Genomic DNA, 21,199 nt, shown 5'->3' with positions numbered 1-21,199 from the left:
CCCGCAAATTTGAACAAAAGAAGTAGCGGAAACTGTGGGAACGAGATGACGGCCGGTTTGTTTTGTCTCTCACCTGTATTGAGCGATCACTTAAAGCGATCACTTAAAGTTTAACTACTCAAAGTCGATGTTAACACTATTTTTGAGCGAGTGTTGGTGGTCAATTTACGGTATGAAGTGCCTTTTTGGTCGTTTTTTTAATATCCAGGTTTTGGGACTTTCGCCTCGCTATTCCCCATGGCTGACCTCATAATGCAGGTTTGACTGTACTTCGTAGCGCGACTCAAAACCAAAGTAATAATCAGCTGAAGTTACCGCGGCATAAGGAAAAAGAGAGTTCGTTTTATCTTAGACCGTAGGTTAACAGTGTGGCGTGAGTCTTATGATCTGCATCACTGGTTTTCTTTTAGCTAGAGTTGTTCCTTAATATGTCTCAAACAATTCATAAGCCCAACTTATTATACAGTGAAAAAAAATGATGCAAGTCTTCTTTCTTACAAACTACCATGTATCCTAATTGGAAAGCTAATCGGTGCATCAAATTTGTGAGAAACAAAAACTCCGTATGAAAATTAGTGTATTGTTTAGTGAGCTGAATAACTTTGGTTGGTTTATAAATGAATGAAAATAGCTGCTTAAATTAAGCAGCCACTTGAGACTCAAAAACTGTCTTTGTCCCGTCCTGTCAAGCTTTCGCTGGACAGGCCACGTACTAATCAGAAATCTACATCCTGTACTTTGAGCGTTGAAAGAGATCTTTTCCCTGATAAATATGATGCAACTGTTTTTCAGCCGACTGAAATCTACGATTCGAGGTGGTACTTGAAGCACTGTTGCACCGGCTAGACAGCGCTGACCTTGATGGAAAATAACAACCTCCTTCGGATTGCAGGTCTTCATTGGCCCCCATAGCTACGACAGAGATCTTTGGCACCATCGGCTCGTCGGGTTTCTTCGTAGTCCTCTCCGGGTCCGGTGTCCCAGCGGATTTGGACCCCCCTAGAATTGGACCCCCCGGTCCAAATCCGCTAGCGGATATGGACTCCCCTCCGCGGATTTGGACCCCTTTAACAAAACTGAGTAAAAACATTACCATACATAACTTCCTAATAGAAATAATAAAAATTTAGAAAGTAGGCTTTCAAAGAAGGTTTTTTTTTCAGAAAGTAGGTTTTTATTTTAAAACATTCTCGTAGACGTGATCTTTTTCTCAGCATTGCGTCTCAGTTTAAGATTTTCGTTTAATTAACCTGCAGCTGTAAGTCTGTTGTTTACCTCTGGAATGAAAATGAAACGTAAATTTTGAAATCATTTGTTTGCTTGCCAGTTCTCTTGAAAAAGTGTGAAATATAAAATAATAACAACCGTTGAATGCGTGAAAGCTTCAATTATGATAGTTTTTTTTTTTTGGTTTTGTGAAATACCGATTGCTCGAATCTCGACTTTTCGAAACTTCCGACAACTTCAACAAAAAGCCTTTAGTCAACGCAATTTCTCGAATTAAGCTTTATTTTCACGAAGGTTCGAAAGAATCGGGAAGTTTTTGGCGAAGGGTACGAACGATCATGATTGCATGTTATTGAAATTTCTTTCGATTTCCGTCCAACAGCAGAATTTGGCGGATGCAACTTTGTGTTGATATTTAGACTTCGCCGAATTGTGTCCGCTCGAACGGACGTAGCATTTGACACTGTATGTATCACCTGGCACGTTTGTTCTTTAGAATTTGCGATTGCTTGTCTTTCAATAAAATATTTTTTAGTGTCAAACGGCGGCGCGAAAGGCGAGTGACGTTCAGGAACTGATTGGAAATATCAAACACACGTAAAAATTCTCGTCATTTTATGGCTCTTCTCAGGGCTGGAAAACCTTGCAAAACACCGCACTTTCAATAATAAAGAATGTTGCAGTAAGATGAATTAAATGTAGGTTTTATGACTGCAAGACTTAGTGCAAAACTTCATTATTTGAGTTTAGCTGGTGTTTACAGGTTGGAAAAAAAATATATGTATAGATAAATATTGCCGCCAAAACAAGACTTGAGAGCACTCCTACTCGCTATTAAATTGCATGTTTGTCGAAGAGTGCTGAAACATTGACATTAGCTGACGTTGAATCGATGGAGTCGGAGTTCTTAAATTTGCGTTGTATTTTGAGCTAAAAAACCTCCCAGAAAGGGAGTTAAAAAAGACTTCATTGAGGAACTCGAAAAAAGTGTTGAAGACAAAAGTAGTCTTAATACAAGCATGTCAACGCAATTTGCACGACATACGTGGCAAATAATTGGCTTGAAAAAAGCGATGTTGTTGAAGACGAGAATTAATTGACGGAGTTTACTCGAAACAATAACAGTCAGATTCTGAAGCATTTTCACTGAGAAACACGCGCAGCGTGGAGAGAAGAACTTGAACCATCTACACTGAACAACAATCAACGGGGCGAGTTTGCTGGGAATAAAAAAAATTTGGAAATCATTCCGACAGAAGTTTTAAACACGACCAGATCGCAGTCCGCAGAATTCCTTGAGTTCCAGTGCTGGTGGCATTTTTCTTCAACTCTGATTCCTCCAGCTGAAAGTTTTAAAAACTAATGAGACGAACTGATTTGAAACCTGAAAATAATTTGCATTTTTTAGCTTTCTGTGTGTTCGTTTCCACGTGATGAGGTATGTAAAATAGTTCTTATCGGCATAAAAGGTGATAGTCTTGTTTTTCAACCACAAGTTATCACTTTGTTTGTTGTGTATTGTAACACTCAATCTGAAAATATCTTCCTCATGTGCTTGCGACCCTTGTCATCTTTTCGCGCCGTTTGTTGACTCGTACTATTCTTCTCACGGCCACTCCATAAATGCCTGACGTATTTCATCGCCGTAACTTCAAAATAACATCACTGGAGATTTTATTGAATTTAGAAAGAGTGAATCACTAGACGTACCTTCATGGTACGCTTCGGCACCAAGTCAGGCTCTATGTTATCGCCAGGGGTATATTGGCTCGCCTGCGTACCAAGACCACGTGGTTGATTGTCGCGAGCGATGGCGCTGGCAAGAAGAGCGAGAGTTTTCGACAGGCTGTATTTTAGTACAAAGTAAAAAGGCGAAAAGGTTTAAGAACTTCAGTGCCTTCAGAGGATGAAGTCCAACATCATATCACAATCTGCCGCTTCAATTAAACAATGGTCGATAGTAAGAGTGAGGATTCTGACACAACTGCAAAGAGCGCCGAGGTGAGTCTGTATGTTTTATCATTTGATTTCATCCTGCGATACGATCCTTTAAAAGTTTCAGTACTCTTACTTTAAAAATCTTGCTCGTGCTAAACAGAGAGAAAGCTCTTCGTGGGTAAACAAACCATGCCTTCCTCGAGAGGTCGATTATCGTCGTGGACAAACTCGTAAGAAATACACCATTTGCATGTTAGCTGTTAGTTCTATATGGCCATCGTGAAAAAAACCAAGAGTGATTGTGAACAAGGAGCGTTTCCTACTATTTAATACGCAGTCAGGTTTGGTGAATTTAATTTTAAAAGTGTTGCATTATCATGGCCAACTTTAATTACAGGAAAAGGAAAGTGGGAAGGGAGCATGCCTGTATGTGTCCTCAGCAAACAGTTCAGATTCAACAACAATCATCATCAAGAAGCTGGAGGCCATAAGGATTTACTGTTAACATTAGGAATCAAGCATTGCATCGGCTTCACAGTTATGTGCCTCCATGAGGATGGCTCTTATTGTGTTGGAAGACTGTGAAGAAAACAATTTCATTGAGACTATCAAGTAAGTATCCCCTTTGTTTGTAAGTCTTTCCACTCTTAAAGACTTCATTGTGAGTGGTCAAATAAAGTTCAATTAAATGCATGATAATAAACACAAAAAAAATTAGACACTTCTGATAGGCTGAAAACAAGTGCATTTTTCACACAGTACAAGTGCAAAGTTGTAACACAAGTGCATATTATAAATAGTATGCTGTTAAAATTATGGAAAAGTGCTACACATGTACAAATTGCACTTGCCTTATGCACTCTTGCAATTATGTTGTCTTTGAAAAATTTACTTGTGCTTATTATCATCAAATTGTATTGAAAAGTTATTACCTGAACAGGATTCCTTTAAAATGTTGTATGGATTACATGCAACTGCATGAGTTAGCATTGCGAATATTTCACATCGTGGATTGTGGACAATAAGTGACAATATAAACTAAAGGGTAATTTTCACTGGCTTTTTGAAGCTTTTAACTATAAATTCTCTTTTGCTCTCAAAAACTTTTCCATAGTTTCTCGATTATAAGGCAAACTTGGTTCTAAGATGCACCTCAAACTTAGTAACTTAGTCAAGCCAAGTTCCCAAACTGAAAATTACGTGAAAATACTTGGTTATAAGATGCACCAAAAGGATGAGAGTTAACAAAAGGATTTAATGGAACTGAGAACAATTATTCCTACACAACTGGCATGCAAACACTTTTGTTAAAATGTAAATAAAAGTGAAAAAGTCCCACATTTAATGATCTACGTAAAAACCAAGGCTAAAATTTCACACCTGATTATGAATATTCAATGATCCTGATTTCATTCTATTAACCCTTTAACTCCCAGATCCAATTTGTAATTCTCCTTACCATCAACCATACAATTCTTACAATGTTCATTCAGAGAATTTTGTTTTGGATCAAGTAATTATCCCCAAATTGATCTTTTCCTTTAATCTCATCATTTATCTAGTTGCTATTGTATAAATATTTTAAGGAGAAATTCTGTCTTGGTCACCCATGGGAGTTAAAGGGTTAAACATCAACCAACTGATTTAAAACTCAGTTGCAAAACTAACTGATGTGTTCTCATCCTAAACAGTCAGAGTTTAACTTCGACTTCTTGTTCGATTGCAAATATGCTAAGCACTCACCATCACTGATATGACCTCAACTTCAAGTTGAAAATTGTTGCCAAAGCTGAGGCAGTGAACAATAATCGTGAAATTGCCCATGAATATGGCATTTCAGAATCCATGGTGTGAAAATGATGCAACCAGCAACATGTCCTGTTTTCTGGTGGGCTGCCGATGACAGCAAAGTGTGCATCCTTGCAACACTACAAACCAAAAGACCTGAGTTGGATATCATGTTACCGAGCACGTGTTGTTGAGCACGACTATGCAAATTTCCACTTGTTTGCTTTTCTATAGAAGTTGATTTAAGTGTTCTAAAAGCAGTATTGGTTTTTAATTGATAGGAATAAAAGTTTGAATTTGATGTAATCTTTGCTACACCTCAGACCAAAAAGCTCTGCTTTTTCTCCTTTTTCTCTCAACAGTTAGTGTCCTTTTCTTGTCTTTCTAACAATTGTCCATGAGGATTCCAATCAAAATCTTACTTTTATTTTCTGTAATTATCCTCTGTTTTCGCTTGTTGCATAATTCTCAAAGAAGATAAATTCCTTGTCCCTAGAGCTGTCTATGAAACCGAAACTTTGTGATGGCGATCTTTAAAGAGCCAGGGTTTGGATATTCAAGAACGAAGATAGCGCTGAAGTCTCGTCGCAACGACTGCTAAGTCACTTCTGAATCACAACGGGGCGACGTACCCGACCCAATTCCTTACCGGTCTTTTTACTGCGTACGTCGTTGTCGTGCGGTTAACCTCATTGGAAGTTATCTCCTAGAAGAGATCCTTTTTGGATTTCCCGGAAAAACGCAAAACATAGAAATTAATGAGATCTGGAGTTGGATTTCTTAAATTGAGATACTCTTTGAGGATGGATTTCTCAGCGATGAAAGTCGTTTATGGATTTCATGTTTACCGCAAAATCCGAATTCCCGATTTCAAAATCAAAATCCAGATTCGTAACAGTTAAGCACTCAGATTTCTTTGAACACGGCGTCTTCTTTCTGATTGGCCTAGATTAGCTCTCGACCCAGTTTCGTAGCAGCCACGTTCAAAATGGCGGACGAGCTGCGTGAATGTAGAACTGAAAGCACCGATGTCGCACTGAATAGTCGGTTTATTTCGACAGTTAAGTTACATTTGATGACGGATGATGATGACCTATGCTAAAAACTCGTCTCATCTTCACATTGTACATCGGATGTGCGAAGTAACGTCTTTCTATCATGATGAAATTCTAATGTTTACCAGGAACCACTTGACAGGTGAGAGATCTTCAAAGAACTTTCAACCGATTCAATGTCTATGAAATGTATCTTATCACATAGGAACGATACTTATTCAACTTCTAACAAATGTTGCACTGATTACTAAGGAATGGGGTGATGGCAAAACAATGACCTTCAGTTCATGGACTTAACCCCGTTGGACAACTCAAATGAACTACCATAACATGCACCAATCCTTCGATGTTTTTTGTTATGTTTTCGTACGTCACAACAAACTCCCCGAAATGTAGGCAAGTATTTTAAACATTCAAAATTCTCTCTTCGAAATATAGCGTGATCCAAGTGATGTTACATTCAATATCGGACATGAAGTATGGAGAGAAATCGATAATATTAAAATGCCCTTTAGTATATAGATTGACGCAAATATAAAATATATTTCCATGTACGTGAGTTGGCATGGCTATGTTTGGAAGGAGATTATATTTATAGGACTTGCACACCCATTTTAAGCCGCATTGTAAACATATTTATGGTCTATAAGAGCAACACCTTTTTTTCTTTTCATTTTTTTCTGATTTTCTTATTCTAAATGAATTTAAGGTTCTATCATGGTGATTTGTTGCAAGAAAGGTTGCTTATCATAAGCTCTTAAGCATAGAGCTATAAAATAATAGAAGGTTAATCCCTTTTATAGATTCAAATTTTTGATTGGGTTCTTCAAAGTTGACCTCAATAGCATTTAAATGTAAGTTGGCCAATTCGTCTCATCAGATCTAGTTTTGTCCTTTAAGACGCGAGAGAGCAAGATAGTGAGTCTGAGTCCAGTAAGCTTCTTTGAACACAAACTTTAATTACTTGAGAGGCAGGTTACCTTTAGAGCTAACGAAACAACAACAACGCGATAGCGACTCTCTTATTATAAAAATGTTTTTTGTCGTGTAACCCGAGAACTGACACGTGAGTAGTCCGAAGTGATTACATAACCAGTCCAGAAAGTTACATAACAGTTGAGAGTTACATAAGAAAGAAAAAGCAAACGTTGATGTCCGGAAGGTTTTTTGCATATCATAACAGATCTTTAATTAAGCTAAGGTATGGACATTGAGAAACCTAAGTTTCAGTTGTGTTCTGCAGGCATCAAGTGGTCTCCCCTAAAATTTGTAAAGTTAAATGCAGAAATTGTAATTTCTGTGGCTTTTAGAATATCTCACCAAAGTATCTTTTGCAACAAGTTTCATCATAATCAGTTACAATGTCCCTTAGCGTGTTTCTGTCCTCTATAACACTTTCTCGTAGACAAAGAGACTTAGGAATGTTTTTATTTATAAACTGTGTGGTGTAGGAAATGAATTTGAAAAGAAAGTAAATGAACCTTAATTTGTAAAACTTCTTTTAAAATGAAGAATTTTCGCATAAATTAGAACAAGTTACAGAATGTCTCTGTTATTGAGTGCCTTTTAAACTATAACTGAAGCACTTTGCTTGAAGATTATAGTCACCTTTGCTTTTCTTTGCAAGAGAACTTTAATGAATTGGCATGGTTTATTTTGTGTGAACAAATTAAATCTGGAAAAAAGAAGAGCATTCAGTATCTTTCTTTAAAAAAGACTAATTTAGTTAAGGTAATTCCTCTGAAAAAAAATTTATTGCACAATTTTCCTTAAACTTTCCTTAAATGTTCCTTGTAAATGTCTTTTTTGAAAAGTACATTAATTTTTAAAAAGATAAGTCACTGTGTTTGTTTAGAAGTTTAATGGGCCAAACATACCCCATTAAGTTATGCCTGCACTAATCATGTGTGTCATTTCATCAGTTCACGGGACATTTTGCTGCAGGTGGAAGCAAGGGTTTTTAAAGTAACCCTTTAAAGAAACTTGATACAGTAGGTAGAAAGTTTGGAGCATATGGAACAATCTGATGTATAATTTGTGGGAAAATCAGGCAAATTTAAATGACATAGACTCGAAATGTTCCTTGGGTCGTTTCTTTCAAGATCTTAATTTGCATCCTCAAATAAAGGGCTATGTGCATGCTTTTAGCTTTATCTTTTTTCCCCTTTGAAGAATTTTGGTAAATCCCTAATTTAAAGGAGAGAAATGGTACACCAAAATTATACAATAAACATTATAATTAGGTCACTGTACTCATTCAAGATCTAAAGACCAGTGTACCTTTTTACCTGGTCCATGGATTGAAAAGCAATACCATGTTCTTGGAATGTGCACATCCTCATTCCCCTGATTACATGATTTTAATGCACAATACAGGATGCATGGTGATAAACTGAGGAATCACCTCAATATTTGCATGTATTTTAACTCTGAATCAAGACATTAACAATTGGTTGAACTGCATGGAGTTTTTTATGGTCTCATTAAGGCAAGAAAGTGGGGGTTAGTCAATTTCCAAGTAGGCATGTTATTCACAATGTGCAAATTGTAGTTTGGTACGGTGTGGTTGAACTCACAGCAGCTGAGAACAAATCCTTTAAGTAAGAGAGTGAAGAGCTTGAAGTTGTGCCAAGGACTAGACAACACTGCTTCTTCCTTCATGTAAAACTGACATACATGTATGTAAAGGCTCCTTTGACAGAAACTCACTTTTTTCATGTCTTGCTCTCCTTTTCATTTTTAGTCCTTCAACAAGTTTTTGTTCAAAGTGCTGAAGGAATGTTGGTCAATATAACTGATGCAGAGCAGGAAAACCTTTTTGAAAATTTTCAACAGGTGAGGAAAGTGTAAAGATGATAAAGTCTACATTCATCATTCAACCAGAATCAAATCAGGATTTTTATGTTAAATCAACATTTAAGTCCTGTTATTTTTTCCTCCCTTAACTGTTTTCATTTTACGAACATTTTTCTTAAGTTTGGTTGTTTTTTCCCTTGGTCCAATTGGCTATAAAAACCAGGTATATAATTATATATTATATAATTATATACCTGGTTTTTATAGTTTTTACAGGGTAAGCAGTGGCCAAATTATTCTAGTCATTTGGGCAAATTTTTTTTCGTGGCATAATATATTTATAATAATTATAATAATTAAATGCTGATTTTTTTAAAGGCAGATTGAAGTGATAATGATGCTGAGATGACTTAAGCAGCAAAAGTTTGGGTGCAATGGACAACATGCCAGATTTGTTTGTACTTTTTTAAGGAAGCTACTTCATGAAGGCAAAAATGAAAATTCTTGGGTAATCTGTTCTAAATATTTTGGTAATGTGATCTGTCTGTGATTAAGTACAGCAAAATCACTGTTGAGAATAACAAGAGGAAACCATTCTTTTTTTTTTTAAATAAATGTAAAACTAGGAGAAGAACACAGCAATGAGAAAAGACAGAGTAAAATATGATACAAGTATCATGACTTTTCTGACACACTGATGGTCTCATTTTTAATGACAGGTTTTTTAATCCTAGTGCTCAATTGGCTCAGTTCAAGCCTAGTTATTAGTTAGTTTCTTAAAAAGTCTGCCAATGATCTTTGTAGTGCTCCATGAGCCTTCATTTTACTACACCTTGTATCTTAAAATATATGTGGAATATTATAATTGTAAATGTGACAATCACATGAATTTTGCCAGCATTATTGGAGACATTATGGTCGAGTGGTTGGGGCACTTGACTTGTGCTCATGTGGTTCTGAGTTCAGCTCTTCACCCTGTTGCTCACTGGATTTGTTTTTGGTTGCTCCTAGTTTAACTCACAGGTTCCGCTTTGTAAAAAGCCAACTGCCCTGCCTGTGTCCAAAATATCACAAGTTGTCGATAAGGATTCTCACTTCAGATAACCAAGGGCATCACTGGTAAACATTGCTACCTTTATGGTGAGTGTTTTTTTTTCCTTTGCATCTTAAATTTTAAGATTTCACAAGTTACTTAGGTTCTGCAGACAAATTACAGAGCGTAGTAAAGAAGTACCGTTGGAATCACTCTCTATTCTGGAAGGTTGATTGATTAACACTGTCAGTTTGAAGAACCAAAACAGACAGAGTGTCCCTTATGACTGCTCATCATAAAATAATTAATTATTGATGATACTTTCGCAGAAGATGTAAAACAGTTGGATTGCCTCTTGGATATGTAAAAATGAACTCAAGACGTGTTGCGGAAACAGGAAGAGCAAGAAATGACCATTAAGAAATGTAGGAACAAAGTGGACTGTATGACTGATGAAATTAAAATGTTTCAAAGAATTACGACAAAGGATGCTATGCCTAAACAAGTGAGTAATAAGATAGCATGAACTAATGAGTCAACTGTTAAAATCAATAGCTTTTTTTTACTGTTTTTAAAAACAGGTACTGTACCAAGTGATCAGTACCGTAATGATTCGATTTGGCGCCCTCATGCTAAAGCACTCCTTCTGTGATAGGCACCTCCTTTCTAATAAGGTCCCTCTCTAATAAGCACCTTCTCTAAGAAGCACTCCCTCTAATAAACGCCCCCTCTAACAAGCACCCTCTCTTTAATAATTACCCCCCCCCCTTTGATGAACAATCCCCTCTGATAAGCACCTCCCCTATGATAAGTATCCCCTCTTTAATAAGCGCACCCTCAAATAAGCACCTGCACATTCGAAGGTGGTTCATCTTCCTTTAATTGCTTTCTTCAAACCGATTGTTCCTCGAGAGTCGATCAGATTCCAACTGTATTCATAGAGCTAGTGGCTGACCACTTGGCGGGCCCCCTTACTTGAATCATTAACAGTTGTATAACTGAAGCATACTTCCCAAAGCTTTGGAAGATCGCCAGAGTGTCGCCCATACCCAAGGTAGACAACCCAACGACCAATGACGAACTAAGACCAATCTCGATATTACCGGTGTTGTCTAAGGTGTTCGAAAGGTTGGTCGGCTGGCTGATGTCGGAGTTCGCAAATAGCGTCTCTCTTCTTCGTGATAACATTTCCAGTTTCCGTGAAGGAAACTCTACCACTACTGCCCTTCTTGGAATAAGAGATGATATAAAGCTCGCTATGAAAAGGAAAGAGGTCACCTTGATGGTTCTCACCGATTTTTCTAAGGTTTTTGATACGGTTTGTTTCAAGACGACGCTAAAGAAATTCTACAAACTCGGCTTCTCCAAAAATTATTTAAAGTGACTCCTCAGCTATTTATCTGGTGGAACACAATTCGTACAAATTGATGACACTAAATCACACCACAAATTGTCACAGTTTGGAATACCTCAAGGATCGATCCTCGGGCCGATGATCTTCAATTTGTATGTATCAGACCTCCGAGACAACCTCGATCTATTCACATCTTGTTCTCAGTACGCTGATGACACATCCCTCTACACCCACTGTGCAGTAAGGGAATTGGAATCAACGACGTGCGATTTAAACGAATCCCTTACCAAACTTGGATCATGGTCTTAGGACTCTAACCGTACCTTAAACCCTAATAAGACCAAATTAATGGTTCTCTCCACCCAGCAAATGTCATCCCATCACAAATTAGCAGATTGCGCACTTAATTTCACTGTCGGAGACAACTCTCTTGAGCGAGTCGAATCTAGAAAGTTGCTCGGGGTTAACGTCGACAGTAACCTCAAATGGGACGACCGTATGAAACATTTAGCTGCTTCATGTTATGGTACCTTAGCCACGCTTAAAAAAGTCAAGAACTTCACTAATTATAAGTTGAGGAAGGACCTTGCCGAATCGTTAGTTCTATCACGCTTAGACTTTAGTGACATTGTATTTTACCCGCTCAGTGAAAATCTGCTTTAAAAGCTTCAGTATATTCAGTTTTCCGCTGCCAGCTTTGTCACAGGTCACTATGTGAACTCTGTGAATTCTCTATTTAAATTAGGCTGGTTACCAATGAGTGAGCGTCGGGACTGGCATTTACTTAAAGCAGCACACGAAGCCCTGTATGACGAACATTGGCCCAGGAATATGAGGCTTGAAACTGTACAACACGGTAGATGCTTACGTTCCAGCGAACCTATTAACCTTAAAATACCACTGGAGTCAGGCACATTTCAAGACTGTGCCGCTAAGCGTTTTAACTCCCTCCTGGCTGCGGTGAAATCCTGCCCGGACTTTAGCACCTTTTCGAAAGAAACTCATAAAATTTTAAAAGCTGCAGTAGATATTTCGTAGAGATGCGCATGTAGATATGATTATAAGTAATTCTGATTGATAGCATTTTTTTTTGGTTAATTTTATTGTAATATCCAATTTTATGTTTGTGTAACAGATGTAAAGCCATTTTACCCATGGAAATGCTATTAATAAACCGTTATTACAATTATTATTTTTATTATTATTACTATCATTATTATTATACATTCAAAAACAGTGGTCTTAGTCTTTAGTCTAATTCCAACAGGAAACTCTACACAGGCTGTATTGACAGTTGGACACGAATGGCCAATCAGATTGCGCATTAGCAAGTAATGGGCCAACAAGTTTTAGATTGATGACAGGTAACATGACACACGTTCATGCTACCAAAAACTCAACTGAACTTCGAAAGAGTGTCCATGTCAACCCAATTGTCAAGTTCAAGGTGTCTAAAAAACACGATTAGTTAATTGAACAGATCACCCACGTCTCATGTGAATACCAAAAGATATCATAGGAGAGGAAAAGAGAAAACTCCTTTTCGAAGTATACTTAAATGACCAGGATTTGTAGATACACTTTTTTGACAAAGTGCGAGGTCAAGATGGCTGAATATGAGCTTAAGTCCTTTAGTTTTGAGGTTTTTGTCTCGGTCTATAACAACAATTTGACGAAAATACTAAAATCCCGCAATCCTGTACACCCGAAAAAAATTAATCTGAATAAAAAATAATAATAACAAACTCGCCAACGAAACTCTTTCTTTCTTTTTCTTTTTCTTTTTTTTCTTTTTCGCTGTCTGCAACACTGTCGTATAAACTTTCAAGATAAAAATGTTTGCCATTAAAAAGGGGAAAAGGTAGAGATAAAACCTCAATCCTGCCTTATCAACGCGCTTTAATACAGTAAAAAAGAGGTTGCATGTAAATATACATGCTAGTGGGCTACTAAACTTTCTAATAAATTAATTTTTTCCAGGGCATAAAGATGTTTTTTGGGAAAACGTTGTGGTCAATTTAGCAATGGCAAAGAAGAAGTTTGAAAGACTGCTAATTCACAAACTCATTTGAGCCATATTTGATAAACTTCTTCATGGACATACACAGCTATTGTTCTCAACTGAGGCCCTTGACCTATTGTCAGAGTTAAAAAAAACTGATTTATAAATAAATCAATATCATCACTTCATGATCTCTTGGTCGACTTTGGTTTCATGTGCAGCGCCCTCATTCATTTGTGTACAACTCCCTCAATTCCATCTTTCCGGCTTGTTTGGTTCGTTGCTCAATCTAAGACTACCTGACAGCACTGTCCAATTAATCATTACTTTCATTTTGTCTTTCTAAATTGTTTGTTTGTGTTTGAAGATATGTGAAGAGGAGCCCTGTTGTGAGGGAATTTTGTTTTCAGATTTCCTTTAACCAGCTTAAAGATCAGTATCAGCTGAATGGAAATTCCATCTCCAGTTTTAAAAACCATATAATTTTCGTCTAAATAGGAAGTACATTATTATAAGATAATGACTTTGACTGCGCTTTGTGATTTTCAGATTTCTCTTACCAGCTGAAGAATATCAGCTGAATGGAAACTCCATCACTAATTCCGAAAACCATATAATTTTCATCTCAGCTAGGGAGAAGTACATTGTTATGAAATGATGACATTGACCACGCTTTTTCTCCCAATGATGATCTGCCTTAATAATTAGATGCTACAAAAAATATATTTTTTTTGGTACGACTAATGATCTTTTCTTTTTTTATGGTCAGAGTAGCAGCTGTTTGTGAACCGCTCGATGTGGTTTTCGCGAGTCGATAGCTTGCGGCCAGATTACTATGTTGACTTTGAAAATGGCAGCGTCAATAGTCAACTTCTTACCTCTTGAATTCTTTTGGCTTTGAAATCTGAAAACACGGTAGTAGAAATGTAATTTTAATAAACTTTTATAAACAAAGAAAGAAATCACTCGGTTTCAGTTCCTTTAAGAAGAATAGATAGTATTGTTGTCTTCCACTGCCGTCATCAAACCAATGATCATCAAAGAGGTAAGCCTATAATAGTTGGATCGGTTCTTTTAAACCTCGTCTATCGGCTTATCTGCGTATATCGATCACTCAAATGCATTTTGCTGAAGGTGAATCAAGAATGATTTTAATGTTTCAAGACAGAATAAAGGCCATTATTTTCTCTTGACTATTTCAAGTGTTATTGTCGGTGAGAAAATTTCCCAGAAAGTGGAGACATCGGTGAACCAATTTTGAAGAAACTTACTGCCGAGGATGGCCTTAATTAGATAGTTGAAAAGCCTTAAAGTTGTTGGCTATTTAAAAAAATCATTCTATTCAAGAGTCCAAAATAACCGCGAATACTGGTGGAGTATTGGGAAAAAGGCGCTAATTTCTGGGTGCTTTCGATTGGTAAATCCGAATAAAAATTTTGAAATACAGATTTTGCAGTAAAAAAATGAATAGCAAAATCAGATTTCGACGCTGAAAAGTCTGTCCTTCAGGTCGATTTCCACTAAAAAAATCCAGAGCTCATTTTTTTTTTCGTTTTATAACCTCCGGTTAACCTCATTGAGACCCCTCCTTGAAGAGATCCTTTTTGGATTTCCTGGAAGAACGCAAAACATAAAGATCCATGGGATCCGCGGTTGGATTTCTTAATTGAGATCCACTTTGAGGATGGATTTCTCAACGTTGAAAGTCGTTCTTGGAAAAAATCCAGATCCAGGATCCGGAGTTGGATTTCTTAATTGAGATCCACTATGAGTCGTTTTTAGCTTATGTGTTTTAACGTAAAATCCAAATTCCCGATTTCAAAATCAAAATCCAGATTCGTTGAAGTTAAGCACCCAGATTTCTTTTAACACGGTGACTTCTTTCTGATTGGCCTAGACTAGCTCTCGACCCAGTTTCTTGACAGCCACATTCAAAATGGCGGACGAGCTGCCATGAGTTTATAACTGTTTAGGAACCGATGTCGCACTAAACAGTCAGTTTATTTCGACAGTTTTGTTACATTTGATGACGTATGATGATGACCTGTTCTAAAAACTCGTCTGATCTTCACCTTGTACATCGGATGTGTCAAGTAACGTCTTTCTACCATGATGAAATTCTAATGTTTACCACGAACCCCTCGGCAGGTGAGAGATTTTCAAAGAACTTTTTCTAGATAGAACCGATTCAGTGTCTATGAAATGTATGTTATTACATAGGAACGTTTCTTACTCATGTTTTAACAAATGTTGCACTGATCACTAAGGAATGGGGTGATGGACAAAAAAATGAGCTCCAGTCCGTTGGACTTAACCCCGTTGGATAACTCAAATGAACTACCCTAACATGCACCAACCCTTCGATTTTTTTTGTTTTGTTTTCGTTAGTCACAACAAACACCACGAAATGGAAGCGATTATTTTGAACATTAAAAATCCTCTCTTTGAAATATAGCGTGATCCAAGTCGTGTTACATTCTTCAATATTGGTCAGGAAGTAAGGCGGGAAATCGATAATATTAACTGTGACCTTCAGTATATAGATTGACGTAGATGCAAAATGTATTTTCCATGTACATCAGTAGGCATGGCTATGTTTGGAAGGAGATTATATTTATAGGACTTGCACACCCATTTAAAGCCGCATTGTAAACATATTTATGGTCAAGAAGAGCAACACCTTTTTTTTTTTTTTTTTGGTTTACTGATTTTCTTATTCAAAATGAATTTAAGATTGTATCATGGTGATTTATTGCAAGAATGATTGCTCATCACAGGTTCTTAAGCATTGAAATAAGAGCTAAAAGATAATAGACGGTTAATCTCTTTTTACAAAATTCAAATTTTTGATTGGGGTCTACAAAGTTGACCTCAGTAGCATTTAAATGTAAATTGGCCAATTCGTCTTATCGGATTTTTAATTTAGCTAAGTTAGACATTGAGAAACCTATGAGTTTCAGTTGTGCTCTGAAGGCATCAAGTGGTCTCCCCAGAAATTTTAAATTAGAGGGCAGAAATTGTGATTTCTCTTGCTTTTGCAAGACCTCACCAAAGTTGATCTTTTGCAATAAGTTTCATAATCAGTTATCCCATAGCATGTTTCAGTGTCCACTGGAACACTTTCATGTAGACAAAGAGACTTAAGAATGTTTGTAATTAATAAACTGTGTATTGTGGAAAATTAATTTGAGAAGAAACTAAATGAACCTTAATTTGTAAAACTTCTTTCAAAATCAAGAATTTGTGATTTTTATGTTAAATGAACATTTAATTCCTGTAATTTTTTTTCTGGTTTAGTTTTCATTTTCTATCTTTTCTTAAGTTTGTTTGTGTTTTCCCTTGGTCCAATTGGCTCTAAAAACCAGGTATGTATATATAATGGGGTAAGCAATGGCCAAATTAATCCAGTCATTTGAGTGACTCTTTTACACAGCATGACTCCTCAGACAATTAAATGCTGATACTTTTAGAGGCAGATTGAAGTGATGATGCTGAGATGACCTACCCTCAGCAGACAACATACTGGATTTGTATAAACCTGTTTTAAGGAAGCTACATCCTGCAGGTAAAAATGAAAATTCTTGGGTAATCTGTTGGACTAGAATGTTGGTTATGTGATCCATATTTGATTAAATAAAGCTAAATCACTGTTGAGAATGACCAGTTGATATCATTCTTTTTTTTTTAATAAGTGTAAAACTAGGAGAAGTACCCAGAGATGAGGAATGATAGAGTAAAATATAATAACATGACTTAACTGACATATTGACAGTGTCATTTTGATTAAAAGGTTGTTAAATGCTGGTGCTCAATCAGACTCAGTTTATTCCCAGTAGTTAAATGGGTTCTAAAAAATTCTGCCGATGATCTTTGTTGTTTTCATTATGCCTTCATTTTACTACTAAAAGCTGGTATCTTCAAAAAAAATATATGGAATATTATTGCTGCTATGACATGCATGTGAATTTTATGAGCATTAAATTTTGGAGGCATTGTGGTTGAGTGGTTAGGGCACTGGACTAGTCTTGTGGTCTCAGGTTCAGCTCTTCACCCCAATACTCACTGTTTTGTTTTTGGTTGCCCTAAGTTTAACTCCCAAGCTGTGCTTGTAAAAAGCTTACTGGTCTGCCCCATGACTAGTTGGGATCTTTGTTTGTGCAATGTTTATTTACAATTTGTGTGAATTGGCCCTGAGAAGCCCTACTAGGGAAGTGGTCAGGGATTATTATTATCATTATTATTGTTATTATTTTAATAACTCATTGAACCTTCTGATAACAGAAATTAGGGAAGCAAGAATCTGAAGAGGATCACAAACTTCAGAAAGAGAAAAAGGATATTATAAGGTGAGTCTCACTTCATGGGGAGTTCTTCTACCCTGCAAAAGGTTTTCTATTTGTTAAAAAGATTGTCCATCTTCTGTGCAGACATCTGCTTGAAACTACTTCTATTGATGTCAGAGCCCTTTCTACTTCACACATACTAATATAATAATTTTTTTTTTCATCGTTCTCTTACAAAGTTATAAAGGAAAGTTAAAACTGTTCCCTCATAATATATTTTCAGAACACTGGCAATTTATTAAAGACTATAGAATGGTTAAGGCACAATTGCCAGCTGAAGACTGCATAAGAGACATACAGAATGGTAGAATGTACCAAAAAATTAATCCAGCATGACCCTTGCGCCAGAGGAAAGAAAGCACTTTTAATTGTAGTTAGCACAGATGGGGCACCCTTGATTAAGTCCAAGAAGTTTAAGAAGCCACTTATCTGTTTTCTTGTGGAGTTACCTCCCCAAGAAAGATACAAACTTGAAAACATCCTACTTACTGGACTGTGGCATGGGAAGTCTAAACCACATGTGCCACCATTCTTGAAACATTTACCGGTGAATTATTCAATATGGCAAATGGTAGTAATTTTAACAATGAAACATGTGAACTTGTGTCATCAGTGTGCAAAATCCAATCTGTTATACCACACCTGCCTGCCAAAGCCTTGCTTTTAAAATAATATTAAGCAGCACAATGGTAAATTTGGCTGCAATACATGCAAACATCCAGGGAGGTACAGTCATTCTGATGGGCAAATACATGTAAGGCTGTATGAAAACTGGCCTTCTGGTACTGTGGCTGTCAGAAAAGCACAAGAAACCAGGATGTTTGGGAGAATTGTGGAGGCAAGAGGCACCACAGTGTTTGGCATTAAAGGAGAAAATGTGTTTTGTCAATTGACTGACATTCCAGACAATTTACCTATTGACTGGATGCATTGTGTTTGCAAAGGCATCCTGAAAAGACATGCAGCTATTCAAATGGTGGTTCAATCTTCAGTATGCTGCAGATTCAAACAGTTTGCTAGGAATTAGTCATGAGCTAGACAACATGTTCCTTTCTATCAAAGTGCCATATGACTTTACCAGAAAGCCATGTAGTATTGCTGAATTAAAACACTGGAAAGCATCAGAATTTCGTTTGTTTGCCCTCTTTGCTGGACTGGCATGTCCTCAATATGCTGTACTTTCTGATGAATTTGGCACAGACCACTTTTATCACTTTGCACTATACTGCTCTTCATTTCCTGCACTCAGTTCCTATTTCCAAACCTTGTGTAGAGGAGGCTCAAGTTTTGGTTGATAACTTTGTGAAACTTTTACCAAGTCTTTATGGTATTGAAGAGTGTTCATACAACTCCCATGCTTAATTCCACTTCTCTTTCCAGCCATGGTTCCTTAGCACTTCTGCTTTTGTATTTGAAGCATTTATCGCTCACCTTGTAAATCAGTTCTCTGGAACTAGAGGACTCCCAAAGAAATTAAATGGTGGAAAAACTAGGAGTAAGCCAAACCTACAGGGTGCATGTTTAGTATACAGAAGGGAGAATCCTGCTGTATGAACCTGTGCACTTTGAAATGCTGACACAGTTTCAAAATGTCTTTTTTACAGCATTTAGAAGTGGTCCTGTCCCAGAATACTTGGTTTCCTATAGGATGACAAAAGATCATGCCACCTTCCACAGCATGATGTATCCTAGAAAAGGAAATTCGTGCAGCTACCTTGTCCAGTTTTGTGCACATGGGAGGAAATGCAGTGGTAGAGTGGTTTGCTACTTCCTCTTCTAAAATGTTGCCTATGCATTGATCACAGAGTATGGCTTGAATGGATTGATTGTTTGCCTAGACCTTCCTTCACCACAGGATGTAGTCCTGAAGGAAATTGTTCATCAAAATGTAATTGTCAACATTTTATACATTCAAGAAAGCGAAAGTCTCTTGCATGTGAAATGTGTTGATGTTATCAATAGGTGTCTTTATGTTCAAGGCAAGGATGGGAAAGGTTTCATTACCTTTCTAGAAACTTCCCATGAACATGATTAGTAATTATTGTCAACTATCTGTTTAGTGTCTTTCATACTCAATCATCAAATGTAATCTGAACTATCTGTCCAAATTTAATCTTTTAATACTGTAAATGTTAGGTTTCCTGTGCACTAGGCCCTCTCTCTGCCAAGGTTTTTTCATTCAACACTAAGGTCAAACCTCAGTGCATGTGTGTTTTTATTGCTTGTTATTTTTGCCTTTATTCTTCGGATGATCTTTTAACTGGACTTACATTGAAGGAATAGAACATCACAGAACCATTATGGATATTGTTGGAATTTTTAAGGTCATGGACTTGGACACTTGCTTGTTTGTAAGGATTTCTCATACGGTATTGTATTCAAGCAGGGTGCTGAGTGTAGTTGATCAGATGAAATAAATTGTGGAATTGACACCGAATTGATGACTCTTACAAATACCATTATTCCAGTGGAACAATTACCTCTTTAGAAAGGAGATGATAAGCACTTCCTCTGTAATAAGCACCCCCTCTCTGGTAAGCACCCCCTCTCTAATAAGCACCCCTTCTCTAATAAGCACCCCCTCTCTGATAAGAACCCCCTCTCTAATAAGCACCCCCCTATCTGATAGGCACCCCTCTCTAATAAGCACCTCCTCTCTAACAAGCACATCCTCTCTAATAAGCACCTCCTCTCTAATAAGCATCTCCTCTCCAATAAGCACCTCCTCTCAAATAAGCATCCCCTCTCCAATAAGCACCCCCTCTCTGATAAGCACCCCCTCAAATGAGCACCCCTTCTCTAAGAAGCATCCCCTCTCTAATATGCACGCCCCTCTTATAAGCACACCCTCTCTAGTTAGCACCTCTTTGATAAGCACCCCCTTTCTAATAAGCACCCCCTCTCTAATAAGCACCCCCTCTCTAATAAGCACCCCCTCTCTTCTAAGCACCCACTCTCTAATAAGCACTCCTTCTCTAATAAGCATCCCCTTTCTAATATGCACGCCCCTCTTATAAGCACTCGCTTTCTAATAAGCACCCCCTCTCTCATAAGCACCCCCTCAAATAAGCACCTCCTCTCTTATAAGCACCCCCTCTCTAATGAGCAACCCCTCTCTAGAGAGCACCTCTCTGATAAGCACCTCCTCTCTAATAAGCACCCCTTTTAAGCATCCCCTTTTAATAAGCACCACCTCTCTAATAAGCACCCACTCTCTAAGAAGCAGCCCGTCTCTCATAAGCACCCCCTCAAATAAGCACCTCCTCTCTTATAAGCACCCCCTCTCTAATGAGCAACCCCTCTCTAGAGAGCACCTCTCTGATAAGCACCTCCTCTCCAATAAGCACCCCTTTTAAGCATCCCCTTTTAATAAGCACCACCTCTCTAATAAGCACCCACTCTCTAAGAAGCAGCCCGTCTCTCATAAGCACCCCTTCAAATAAGCACCTCCTCTTTTATAAGCACCCCCTCTCTAATGAGCAACCCCTCTCTAGAGAGCACCTCTCTGATAAGCACTTCCTCTCTAATAAGCACCCCTTTTAAGCATCCCCTTTTAATAAGCACCACCTCTCTAATAAGCACCCACTCTCTAAGAAGCAGCCCGTCTCTCATAAGCACCCCCTCAAATAAGCACCTCCTCTCTTATAAGCACCCCCTCTCTAA

General features: G+C 37.5%; 2 long non-coding RNA genes across 4 annotated transcripts; both read left to right on the top strand.

Moving 5' to 3' along the window:
• Positions 1-3,015: 3,015 nt before the first annotated feature.
• LOC136282640 (uncharacterized) lies at positions 3,016-5,314 on the top strand. Of its 3 annotated transcripts, none has more exons than XR_010718316.1 (3): positions 3,016-3,228; positions 3,563-3,777; positions 5,235-5,314. It is a non-coding gene; the product is annotated as an uncharacterized lncRNA (long non-coding RNA). The 3 variants fall into 3 exon arrangements; XR_010718317.1 differs by lacking the exon at positions 5,235-5,314 and adding an exon at positions 5,006-5,153; XR_010718318.1 differs by lacking the exon at positions 5,235-5,314 and adding an exon at positions 4,902-4,935.
• Positions 5,315-15,082: 9,768 nt separating this feature from the next.
• Positions 15,083-20,040, top strand: LOC131788482 (uncharacterized). Its single transcript, XR_010718315.1, has 4 exons — positions 15,083-15,341; positions 16,664-16,758; positions 17,475-17,539; positions 19,141-20,040. It is a non-coding gene; the product is annotated as an uncharacterized lncRNA (long non-coding RNA).
• The last annotated feature ends 1,159 nt before the right edge of the window (positions 20,041-21,199 follow it).

The sequence above is a fragment of the Pocillopora verrucosa genome, chromosome 1 (genome assembly GCF_036669915.1).
Source record: "Pocillopora verrucosa isolate sample1 chromosome 1, ASM3666991v2, whole genome shotgun sequence".
NCBI classification, from domain to species: Eukaryota; Metazoa; Cnidaria; class Anthozoa; order Scleractinia; family Pocilloporidae; genus Pocillopora; species Pocillopora verrucosa.
This window is presented reverse-complemented; position numbering and strand designations above follow the sequence as displayed.